This window comes from Populus alba, chromosome 19, assembly GCF_005239225.2.
Source record: "Populus alba chromosome 19, ASM523922v2, whole genome shotgun sequence".
Classification (NCBI taxonomy): domain Eukaryota; kingdom Viridiplantae; phylum Streptophyta; class Magnoliopsida; order Malpighiales; family Salicaceae; genus Populus; species Populus alba.
The window spans coordinates 1,534,243-1,546,918 of NC_133302.1; the positions used below are offsets into that span (position 1 = coordinate 1,534,243).

Below are 12,676 nucleotides of genomic sequence, written 5' to 3' on the forward strand. Positions count from 1 at the left end.
AAGCAAAAGACAATGTCAATGTCAATGTTGCAGTAGCTAGCTTCCATGATAGCAACAGCTTTCCTACCAAAGATTATTTTATTATAATAATTAATTAATGTAATGTTTAATAGGAAGTTTACTTGGAAGCACAGATCATCAGAAAGGTTTAAGAAATTTGGTGAGAGAAATTAGGAAGTCAATGGCTGTACTGAGAGAAGATCAAGCAGAAGACAATGTTAATGTCAATGTTGCAGTAGCAAGCTTCCATGATAGCAACAGCTTTCCTCCCAAAGATTATATTATTATAATAATTAATTATTATATTGTTTAATCGGAAGAAAGTTACTAGGAAGCACACATCATCAGAATGGGTTAAAAAATTTGGTGAGAGAAATTAGGAAGTCAATGGGTATACTGAGATAGATCAAGCAGAAGACAATATCAATGTCAATGTTGCAGTAGCTAGCTTCCATGGTAGCAACAGCTTTCCTACCAAAGATTTTATTATTATAATAATTAATTATTGTATTGTTTAATAGGAAGGAAGTTACTTGGAAGCACAGATCCTCGTAAAGCTTTAAGAAATTTGGTGAGACAAATTAGGAAATCAATTTACGTACTGAGAGAGATCAAGCAGAAGACAATGTCAATGTCAATGTTGCACTAGCTAGCTTCCATTATAACAACAGCTTTACTACTAAAGATTATATTATTATTATAATAATTAATTATTGTAATGTTTAATACGAAGGAAGTTATTTGGAAGCACAGATCATCCGAAAGGTTTAAGAAATTTGGTGAGAGAATTTAGGAAGTCAATAAGCGTACTGAGAGAGATCAAGCAGAAGACAATGTCAATGTCAATGTTGGAGTAGCTAGCTTCCATGATAGCAACAACTTTCCTACCAAAGATTTTATTATTATAATAATTAATTATTGCATTGTTTAATAGGAAGGAAGTTACTTGGAAGCACAGATCATCAGAAAGGTTAGAGAAATATTGTGAGAGAAATTAGGTAGTCAATGGGTGTACTAAGAGAGATCAAGCGGAAGACAATGTCAATGTCAATGTTGCAGTAGCTAGCTTCAATGATAGCAACAACTTTCCTACCAAAGATTATGTTATTATAATAATTAATTATTATAATGTTTAATAGGGAGGAAGTTATTTGGAAGCACAGATCATCAGAAAGGTTTAAGATATTTGGTTAGAGAAATTAGGAAGTCAATGGGTGTACTGAGAGAGATCAAGCACAATGTCAATGTTAATGTTGCAGTAGCTAGCTTCAATGACAGCAACAACTTTCCTACCAAAGATTATATTATTTATAAAAATTAATTATTGTATTGTTTAACAGGAAGGAAGTTACTTGGAAGCACAGATAATCAGAAAGGTTTAACAAATTTTGTGAGAGAAGTTTGGAAGTCAATGGGCGTACTGAGTGAGATCAAGCAGAAGACAATGTCAATGTCAATGTCAATGTTGCAGTAGCTAGCTTCCACAATAGCAAAAGCTTTCCTACCAAAGATTATATTATTATAATAATTAATTATTGTATTGTTTAATTGGAAGGAAGTTACTTGGAAGCACAAATCATTAGAAAGGTTTAAGAATTTTGGTGAGAGAAATTAGGAAGTCCATGGGTGTACTGAGAGATCAAGCGGAAGACAATGTCAAAGTCAATGTTGCAGTAGCTAGCTTCCATGATAGCAACAGCTTTCCTACCAAATATTATGTTGTAACCCATTTTTGGGTCCCCATGAAAAATAAAATAAATAGCCAAAAGAGGTTAGAAAAATAACCGGAGGCAGAAGCGCCCAGAAAACAGTCAGAAAAATGGTCAAGGAATTTAAAAATACAAGGATTAAATTTTTGACAGTATATTCTTGAAGGATGAAAGCCCTATTGAGAAGAAAAATTTGAATTTTAGGGAGAAAAGCCCAAATTTGGATTTTTATGGGCTTAATTGGATTTTTATGGACTTAATTGGATTTTTATTTGAATTTATAGAAGATTTGATTCCAAGAAAAATTGATTTTTAAGTCAATTTGGGCTTTAATTTGGAGAAATTTAAGTTCTGGGGCCAAAATATATTTTTTAGGAATTTATTGGGTCAAGTCATGGGCTTAATTGCATAAATATTGAAGTTTAATGGCCAATTAGGGACTTAATTAAGAAAATCCGAAACCAGGGACCAAATTGGAAGAGGCGCGTAATTGGAGGGGCTGTAATTATTCGGTTCAGGGGTCTAATTGAAGAAATTGGAAGTTTATTAATCAATTGAGGGCTCAATTGCACAAATCAGAGGCCAAGGACCAAAGTGAAAAAGGCGGCCAACAAGAGGGGCGGAGACCGAATTTGGAGGACTGATTTGAAGTTTGGCCCATTTAAATGAAACGGCGCGTTTTATCCAAAACGACGCCGTTTCATTAAAAAAAAAAAAAAGAGGAAGACCAGAACGGTGTCGTTTTGAACGACACTGTTCATCTTCCTTCTTCCCCCCGAAGCAGAGCAGCAGAAGAAGAAAACCATTTTGTTTTTTTCAAATCTTCCCGCCTCTCTCTCCTCGTCCCCACCACCTTTAGACACTGGCCGACCAGCCGTTGCACCGCACTAACAATGGTCCCGTCTTTTCTTCCCCTATAAATAAATACAGAAGAAACCGAAGAAAAAACAGAACCCGAAGGGAGGAGAGAGAGGAGAGACCGAACAGAAGGGAGAGAGTTATATTTTTTTTAACTGAAAGGAGAGGGAAGTTTCAAACGAGGAGAGCACCATTGAAGAAAAGGCAGCACCTGCTCCTCTGCACGGGGAAGAAGAAGAAGGAAACAACCGTTGTCCTTAGGCTTCCAAGCCACTGTCACCGTCATAACCACTTGAGGCATCACCGGCTTCCTCTCCACCACCACCAGCACCATCAACGCTGCCAAAAAATAGCAGAATCACCGTGAGAGGGAAGAGCAGTGTGAGAAGCAGAAGAAGAAAGGAGAAGCAGAGGAAGAAAGGAGAAGCAGAGGAGAACAGAGTAGAACAAAAACACAGAGAAAAAGGAAGAAAGGCCAGCCACCATCCCAGCCATCCTCCGGTCAGCAACCGCCAGCAAAACCACCACCAGCACCACTGTCAGCTCCTCTACCCAAGCTCATCGTCGCAGGTAACTCTTCCCCTTTATCCCGTATTCATCTTCTTGCATGCAGAACGTGCACTGTGCACGTTCTGCAAGTAAGAAATTAATTAGCTGGTTACTGTGCAGGGGCACAGTAACCAGCTAATTAATTCCTCGGTTACTATGCAGGTCTAATTAATTAACAGGTTACTGTGCAGGTGCACAGTAACCACCTAATTAATTAACTGGTCACAGTAACCAGGCCATGTTCATTTCGGGCTGTAACATCAGCCCAGCCCATGTGTGGGCTGGGCTGAGTCCAGCCCTGTAGAAATTGGGCCCTAATTTATTTTGGGTTGATTTTTGGCCCAATTTCCTTTTAGGCCGAATCTGGCCCGTTCGAAAAAATATCTTCAAAAAAATTTGTGATTTTTGTGTAATTTTATTACTGTATTTTTGATCAATATCAGTTTTGTATTGTAAAGATACAAATCCGGTATTAAAAATACCCGGTTTTTCGTCAAAACATCAAAGATTTTCAAAATAAAAAATGTTTTTGCTTTCAAAAAAAAAAATTTCAAAAGGCCTTAAAAATAGTGTTGATTTTTCCTGCATATTTTTATTAGGGTGGATTAATATTGGTTTGTATTTTTATACCGTAAGAATACCAATTCAGTGTTTAAAATACCCGTTTTCACAAAAAAAAAATGTGTTTTCTTGCGTGTTGCATACGGCCAATACTCTAACATGTTTTGAATGTTCCTTTTACAAAAAAATATATTGGAAGCTTTGATAGTGTGTTTTCGCATTGATTTCTTAAACATAAATTATTTTCTTGCATTTCTGGATTTTACAACATGTTTGTAAAACTCCAAAGGGTATTGGCCAATATTCCAAAAACTATAAAAATCTTATTTTTGGGGAGGAAATTCATTTATTATTTACCTCTAATGTTTGGATAAAGAAATCCTTAAAAGGATGAATATCCAAAATATTATTGGGAATAATAAATCCACACATGCTTGAAAGAAGCCTTGATTATAATCGAGGACATTTCAAAATTTTAATTTTTTATTTCACGATTTACGAGTCGCAAACTCTTGAAATACTAAGGGAAAAATGAGCTTTTAAAGCACATGGAATCTCCTTAGATTTCTATCCAAAATCAATTGACGAGCCTAGAAAATACCAACACCATAGCAATTGTAGAGCAAACCAAACACCAAGCAGCTTACCTTAGGTAGGGCGTACTAGGGGTGCTAATACCTTCCCTTTACGCAACCAGTCCCTTGCCCGAGAATCTCTGAAAGACCAGTTAGGGTTCCTAGTGACCAAAATACTAGGTGGCGACTCCAAAGAACCAAATCAGCAAATCAATAAAACAAAACGAAAGTCGCCAGTCGAATGTCGCAAAACAAAGACCAGATTTTTTTGGGGTGCGACAATTATAATAATTAATTATTATATTGTTTAATAGGAAGGAAGTTACTTGGAAGCACAAATCATCAAAAAGGTTTAACAAATTTGGTGAGAGAAATTAGGAAGTTAATGGGTGTGCTGAGAGAGATCAAGCAGAAGACAATGTCAATGTCAATGTTGCAGTAGCTTGCTTCCATGATAGTAACAGCGTTCCTACCAAAGAATGTATTATTATAGTAATTAATTATTGTATTGTTTAATAGGATGGAAGTTACTTGGAAGCACAGATCATCAGAAAGGTTTAAGAAATTTGGTGAGAGAAATTAGGAAGTCAATGGGTGTACTGAGAGAGATCAAGCAGAAGACAATGTCAATGTCAATGTTACAGTAGCTAGCTTCCATGATAGCAACAGCTTTCCTACCAAAGATTATATTGTTATAATAATTAATTATTCTATTGTTTAATAGGAAGGAAGTTACTTGGAAGCACAGATCATCAGAAAGGTTTAACAAATTTGGTGAGAGAAATTAGGAAGTCAATGGGCGTATTGAGAGAGATCAAGCAGAAGACAATGTCTATTATAGAATAGGATTCTAATATAGGATGTTGCAATCATTACAGTTACTCATGTATCTATTAGAATAGGGTTCTAATGTAGGATGTTGTAATCATTACAGTTACTACAGTGTTCTGCTGCCCTATATAAATAGGAAGGTTGGCTAAGACACAAACCAACACATTCCATTATTCTCAACTATGTCAATGTCAATGTTTCAATAGCTAGCTTCCATGATAGCAACATCTTTCCTACCAAAGATTTTATTATTATAATAATTAATTATTGTATTGTTTAATAGGAAGGAAGTTACTTGGAAGCACAGATCATCAAAAATGTTTAAGAAATTTGGTGAGTCAAATTTGGAAGTCAATGGGCGTACTGAGAGAGATCAAGCAAAAGACAATGTCAATGTCAATGTTGCAGTAGCTAGTTCAATGAGAGCAACTTTCCTCCCAAAGATTATATTATTATTATAATAATTAATTATTGTATTGTTTAATAGGAAGGAAGTTACTTGGAAGCACAGATCATAAGAAAGGTTTAAGAAATTTGATAAGAGAAATTAGGAAGTCAATGGATATACTTAGAGAGATCAAGCAGAAGACAATGTCAATGTCAATGCTGCAGTAGCTAGCTTCCATGTTAGCAACAGCTTTCCTACCAAAGAAAAGATTGTATTATTATAATAATTAAGTATTGCATTGTTTAATAGGAACGAAGTTACTTTGAATGAAGCAACAGCTTTCGTAACAAAGATTATATTATAAGATATAGCAATTTGCTTTTAACCTTTCAATATATGCAAGTGCTGCATTTTGCTTTCAGTTTCGAATTACTCAAGTCATTCACATTGAATGCAATTTTAATCCATTAAAGGGGTAAATATAGTCATTCCTTTCACTTTCGAATTTGTCTTAATAATGTTACACAAGAAAATGGGAAACATAAAATCAGATTTGATACTTGATCTCTATAATGTTAACGTTTGGAACAAATTGTTGATGAAACTTTGAAAACCTTGGCAAATCAGAATTGTTGGATTCGTAAATCAAGTCAAATAAATTTATGTTCCTTCCAAGAATAAAAAAGACTATACTAGCTGATATGCTATAAAGCAGGCCTTTTATAAGAGGGCAGGACTAATGCTCAGTTGCTACTGTTTCGTTGTTAGCAGGACCTGCATTGGATGGTCTTGTGATATTTGTTCCTGAAAGACATTGCCGGAAGACATCAGTTTTATATTCACAGTCCATGCAATCGTCATTGTACGTTCATTCTAGCAGTTTCTTCAGGCGATCAACAATTTATCATAGGTTTTTTCACTATATTCCCTTATTTACAATTCTATAGACATGGAGGAGATCATGAGGGCGATTGGATTTTCATTGACTATGCTATTGAGTGGAAATTGTGCACCAGGATTGAGCACGCAGCTGTTTTCAAGGATGAAGTATATGTTGTAACTGGAGATGCAAGAATTGGGATATTCAATCTGCTAGATTCTCAACCTCGTGTAAGAATGCTGGAAGTACATGGAGGCGATCCTGGATTGCTTGTTCCTGGATTCATTGAATTTAGTTGCTTCAGATGAACAGTATTTTTTCATGGTTCTATATATGAAACGACATTTACTAATTAGATTTTACTGAACTCACTCTCAGAAGACGGCTGGCCTCCTCAGGTTCTATCCACGAGTTTGTGGAATCAGAACAGTATGATCCGTTTAAAGACATGCTATAAGTTTAAGAAGTTTGCTGGGGGGAAGTTAGGAAATCAATAAGAAATTTGGTGAGGGAAATTAGGAAATCAATGGTATACTGAGAGAGAGATCTCTCTTAGTGGAAGCAACTTTATCAAATAAAAAATTAGGAAATCAAATCCCTCAAGATAATTGTTTGGTTTGTTGGGTATACGACCAAAGTCCCATATTGGCTAGAAATATGGAGGATCATGGGTATATAAGGATGGACAAATATCTTCATTGGTATGAGGCCTTTTGAGGTATAGCCCAAGAGCAAATCCATGAGGGCTTAGGCCCAAAGTAGACAATATCATACCAATGTGGAGATAAGTGGTGTTCATAGTCCCAACAAGTGGTATCAAAGCCTTGCCCCAGAGTTAGCCATGATGGATGAATCCTCAAAATGCCGAACAAAAGGTGGTGGGCCCCAATTAGATCACGATGTAATATGTGGATCAGCTCTATTGGATAGGCGGTGTACTCCAGATGCTTCATGGACGTGTCTTGGCTCCAACACGGTGAAGAGAAGTTGACCTAGAAAGAGCAAACTCTCAAGTCAGGTGGTGCTCTCTGGATGCTTCATGGACGTGTCCTATAACCCCAACACAGTGAAGTAGAGAATGAAGAATCCTGGTTGGTAAAGAGTGGACGGATGAATGATCGTTTGAGGGGAGGCTCGGTGGTCCTTTGTTCGAGGGGAGGATTGTTGGGTATACGACCAAAGTCCCACATTGGCTAGAAATGGGGAGGATCATGGGTATATAAGGATGGACAAATATCTCTATTGGTATGAGGCCTTTTGGGGTATAGCCCAAGAGCAAATCCATGAGGGCTTAGGCCCAAAGTGGACAATATCATACTAATGTGGAGATAAGTGGTGTCCATAGTCCCAACAAGGAAGTGCCACTAATTGGCAATATCCTAACAATCACCCCCTTTGCCATTTATGTAGGCAATCGTCCTCTTGCTTCATCAGCACAAGCTTGCATTCTGCAGCTCTTCCAAGCTTACCATTCCGAGAGCGTCTGTGGCCAAGTTTACAGGTACTCGCCAAACCTTTCAATCACCAGAGTCACCAAAGGATCACTTCAATCAGATGGTCTCATACATCACATTTGAAAAGTGTTAACACTTGTCTCTAGGAACATTCCCCTTCGAGCGTATCAACCATGCTCAGTCCGGAATGATTTATCAAGCCTCACACCAAGGCTTATAACACTCTCTCAAACGAATATTCCAAGTGCGACAGTCATTATCTAAGTATCTCAATATGATCACGAGCCCACCACTCTTCCAAGAGTCTACTCATCCAGGAGTTGCATCTGCCCTCTATTCCACTCTAGGAACCACGCCTTACTTCTCTGTGAGTCTCCCGCTCTTAGTCTCAAGAGTCTAGGTAGCTATCCACCTTTAACCATGGGGGCAGCCCATTAAAGGTTGATCCATATATTTCTTGATACTCTGAGTATTACAATGCCTTCACCGAGCTCACCACCTTGACAAGAGTCAACTTGTTCCCGGAACCTGCGCATGCCCTCTACTCCTTCATAGTAGTCGCGTCTTAATGCTCCACAAGTCATCCACTTATTGTCCAAGGCAAATGTCCTCTAGCTCATTGATCTTTAGCATGGGGGCAATATCCATGAAAGTCAATCCTGCATTTGTCTCCATACTCATCATAGCTACTTCATTAGCTATACACATGTCCACTTATATCTAGCCATCACATCGGCTCTGGGGCGTTCTGAACTGGGGCTCCTATCCTGGCCCTCACACCTTCTCCTCAGGTGCCTCCGCTCATCGTCATGCGGCGGTCTGAATCTAGGACTCATTTTATAGCCCACACACCTTCTTCTAAGGTGTCTCTGCCTTTCATAGGCAGTCGCATCCTCCTTCAGCTAGGATACTTCAAAGTAGCTCCAAGATTCTCTACACCATGTGGATTTGGGAGAGATTACTGCCACTGACTACATAGAAAGAGAAAGTTGTGGTATACCCCTCGCAATCCTCCACCTCGATTTCTATGTTTGGAGCTTCTACGCCTTTCTGCTTGACAGCTCCACCTACACCACTCTCTTTGGTGTCTTCACCTTTCATAGGTGGTCGCCTTTTATCACAGGCGTTTGCACCCCCTCAATTAGGTGCCTCTGCAACAGCTCATCTTTTCATCCTTGCATGCATTGGAAAGGTCCTCGCTTGTTGCCTTTATCAAGAGCACAAGAGACTTCTTGTTGTACATCCTTCACACAGTCTCTGCTCTGAGCTTCATCTGGGAACTATTCTTCTCCTTGCACCTGTTGTCTCATTACAGTACCTCGTTAGGATCCTTCGGGTACTCCTGCACAATCTCCGTGTGCCTTCGTGCAATATCTGTTCTCTAGATTTTTTTCCCCTATTCCTTGCTTATGTTTGACAGCAGCTCATCTTGTCACAACACTTGGCCAAGTCAAAATAGGGTGTCAATCTTTATCCCCTTGCTATATTTCTCTTCCATTATCAGGGTCTTCATCAATTCTCCCCTCGAGAAATTACAGTCACCGAATCTAACTTCTTTGGAGAAATCACCACTCCATCAGATCCTGGAGTGGGTCACACTGGTCCCGCTTAAAACCCAATCTCCTAGACAGAACTTCTTAGGCCATATCTATCCATCGTACTGTCTCTCCGTATATACAACCATTTTCTAGCTTTGTTGCGGCTTTCCTTCACAAGTGATCTGGAATATACAGGTTTAATACATGATTTCTAAACATCTAGCGAGACTACCGGTGCTTAGATTCGTCAAGATTGGTCTTCGTCAATTTCCACTCTCCACCTCAAATCGTCCACATGACCGGGTGTCTAGAGTGTCCCAATTTTGCCTACCATCAAGGCAATAAATTTCCCCATTTACTAGTTCAGCACATGTAATTGGGCAAACATGTGCACCTTCTTCTTCTTCATTTCCATCGACCTCAATCCAGACCCTCAGATGCCTCCTGATCGGGCAATCTCTCTTTAATAATTCACCACTGCCATTTTCGGTCTTGAATCTCAACGATCAGACCTTACCATTGCAACCAGAATGATCAAATTAGCTGGCAACATGTCTTGAATCGTCCAAATCGCACATCAGACGGCTACAATTTGATCAAAACAATTCTGGCCTAATTCAACGGCTCAGATTCAGTCTCAGATCCGGTTGCACATAGGATCAGCTACACTGGATCCTGTCCCTCAGCTCACGGCTCGGCTCGGTTCTCCTTTGGCTCCATCGGCGCGGCTCCACTCGGCTCGGCTAACGGCGCTGATGTGGCAGTGGGCCCTACTATGCTGACGTCACCATTACATCATGCTGATGCCATCATGGGTCATGCTTACTTTTCATGATGACGTCACAATTACGTCATGCTGACATCATCCTTATCCGGGTCAGCCACGTGGGTCGGGTCGTCTGGTATTCGGGTCGGGTCAGCCCATCCGGGCGAAGAAGACGCGTGTGACGCGTGGCGCGCGTCTGCGCGCTTGGCCAACCTCCTCATCGGCGCGTGTGGCCATGTTCGACGTGGTTTTCACCAGTGGCTTTGTATTTCCCTCCTCTACACAGTGGTATGGTCAAAACACAATTTTGACAACTTTCATTTTTAAGCAAAAATCAAACACCACTTAAACCATATGCTCTGATACCAATTGTTGGGCAGAATCCGGGGACCGGTGATGAACTGATCTCTGCTCATAGAAGAGGAAAGCACACTGAGACACAGTATTTAACGTGGTTCGGCAAATCGCCTACATCCACGGGAGAGAGTCATTTCATTATAGATAGAGAAAGGATACAATAAATACATGGAGGAGGATCACATCCACTCAACTCCCATCTCTCGTTGCTGCCCTTGCAGCTGCATGGTAGCAGCCCTTTCTCTTCTCTTTCTCTTCACACTCTCTACACTTCTCACACTCTTGCTCTCTAGATACATGCCTCTTTTATAGGCAAAAACATGGCTGAAAACATGGCATAAATTATACCATAATTCATGCTTCCACTTGCTTGGTGGTGGGGTAGTGCCACTAATTGGCAATATCCTAACATGGTTTAGTTTATGTTTTGGTTCTTTCACCTCACAAATCCCTAAAGATAATTGTTGCTCGATACCAATTTGTCAATTGTTTTACACTAAGTGCAGAACATAAAACGTAAAAGGAATCAAAATAGAAATGTGGGAGACATCTTAAATAGAGATACAGTTTTAGTTTGAAACAAAGACTATCAAATCTGAAGATTACATGACAAACAAATCCATAAAATAAAATCAGATTTTATTCCTAAAGATTTGGTCTTCAAGTAAATAACTTCATCAGCAAATCTCCTAATCTTCTGCAGCTTTTTAAGGCATTCTTTCAACAGGCTACACTACTCCGCCATTCCCATTCTCTAAATCATCCTCCATTAAAAAATTATAGATCTCAGCCCAACTTCTTCCAAGTGTGTGACCAATTCCATCTGATGCTTGTGTCATTCCTCCATCTCCTGCTAAATTGTCGACTTCATTATAGTTTTGTTCTTGTGGAGTGGTTGAAATGGCATTATCATTTTCATTGCTTGAACTTGCTATGCTTTTATGTCTTTTGTTGCCACCATGCATAGCTAGAAAAGCTTCTTCTTGAACTTGTTTAGACACTTGTCTACAAATTGCAACACCACGCCCTTTCTCTCCTGATAAATGCCATTTGATCCTTGAAATGGAAGTATCCTTAGCAAATTGATGCCCGCAATACAAACACTTCATCTCCTCAACATGATGCCAAAATGGATCATTTGACTGAACCATTGTGCCCTATGTATAAAAACAAAGTCAAAATATTGAATAAAATTAACGTAAGTTACATCAATCGGAAAAGGAAAGGTTGAAACTAAAATAATAAGTTAAAAACAGCAAAGAATATAAAAAGAAAAAAACAACGAATTTGGTATGAAATCCATAAGGCAATTTATTTATAAAAACGTAAGAAAGATCAATTTGTTTATATTTGGGAACTATTGATGATACTAAATCCAAAGTTTCTCAATAAAAATGGTACAAAATGAAGAAGATTCGGGTCGTGACATATAAATACATTACCTGGATTCAAAAGAATTTCAACGAAAGAATCTGAAGCTAATTGCTGAGTGAGGTAACGAGTGGACGCACCCCAATGTTGAAACTCTGGGAAAGCTGATCTGAAAATGTAAGCACAAGAATATGAGAAAGAGTAGCCAAACTAGTCACCTATCAAGCTGACAAGAGGCACTCAACAGACAAAGAAACCTTGAGAGCAGCTGTTTTTAAGATAAGTAGTTGAAGTTGATAGCAATATGAACATGTAAGAACAAAGCTATAATATGAGTTTTGAGTTCTAAAATAGATTATGCAACATACATAATTAAGTTCTACCTGATTGATCAATCTACAATCCTACTTATTAATTCTACAACCAAAAGGGCAAATCTTATTTGAAACAAAATTAGTGGAAGAAAGTAGGATTTACCTTGCAAGCAAGAAAGATAGAGATGAAGAACTCAAGACGAGATGATTCAATTCAATCAGAAAATTAAAGAAGCTCCGATCATGAGAAAGGTTTAAGAAATTTGGTGAGGGAAATTAGGAAATCAATGGTATACTGAGAGATCTCTCTCTTAGTGGAAGACTAGCTATTAAAGTCATTGCGATAGAAATTGGCAGGAAGCTGCAACTTTGTGTCACTTTCTGCTTGCGAAACCGTTTGGGAAATGCGTGTAAACCGTGTATTCAAAAAATTCCATTTTTTTTTATTAAAATTTAATATGGTTTATATGTTTTGGATCGTTTTGATGTGCTGATATCAAAAATAATTTTTAAAAAATAAAAAAA

At 38.5% G+C, this 12,676-nt stretch overlaps 1 long non-coding RNA gene across 1 annotated transcript; it reads right to left on the reverse strand.

Moving 5' to 3' along the window:
- Positions 1–11,011: 11,011 nt before the first annotated feature.
- On the reverse strand, positions 11,012–12,453 carry LOC140955088 (uncharacterized). Its single transcript, XR_012168763.1, has 3 exons — positions 12,315–12,453; positions 11,909–12,006; positions 11,012–11,623 (listed from the first exon to the last, which is right to left on the reverse strand). It is a non-coding gene; the product is annotated as an uncharacterized lncRNA (long non-coding RNA).
- Between the last annotated feature and the right edge of the window lie 223 nt (positions 12,454–12,676).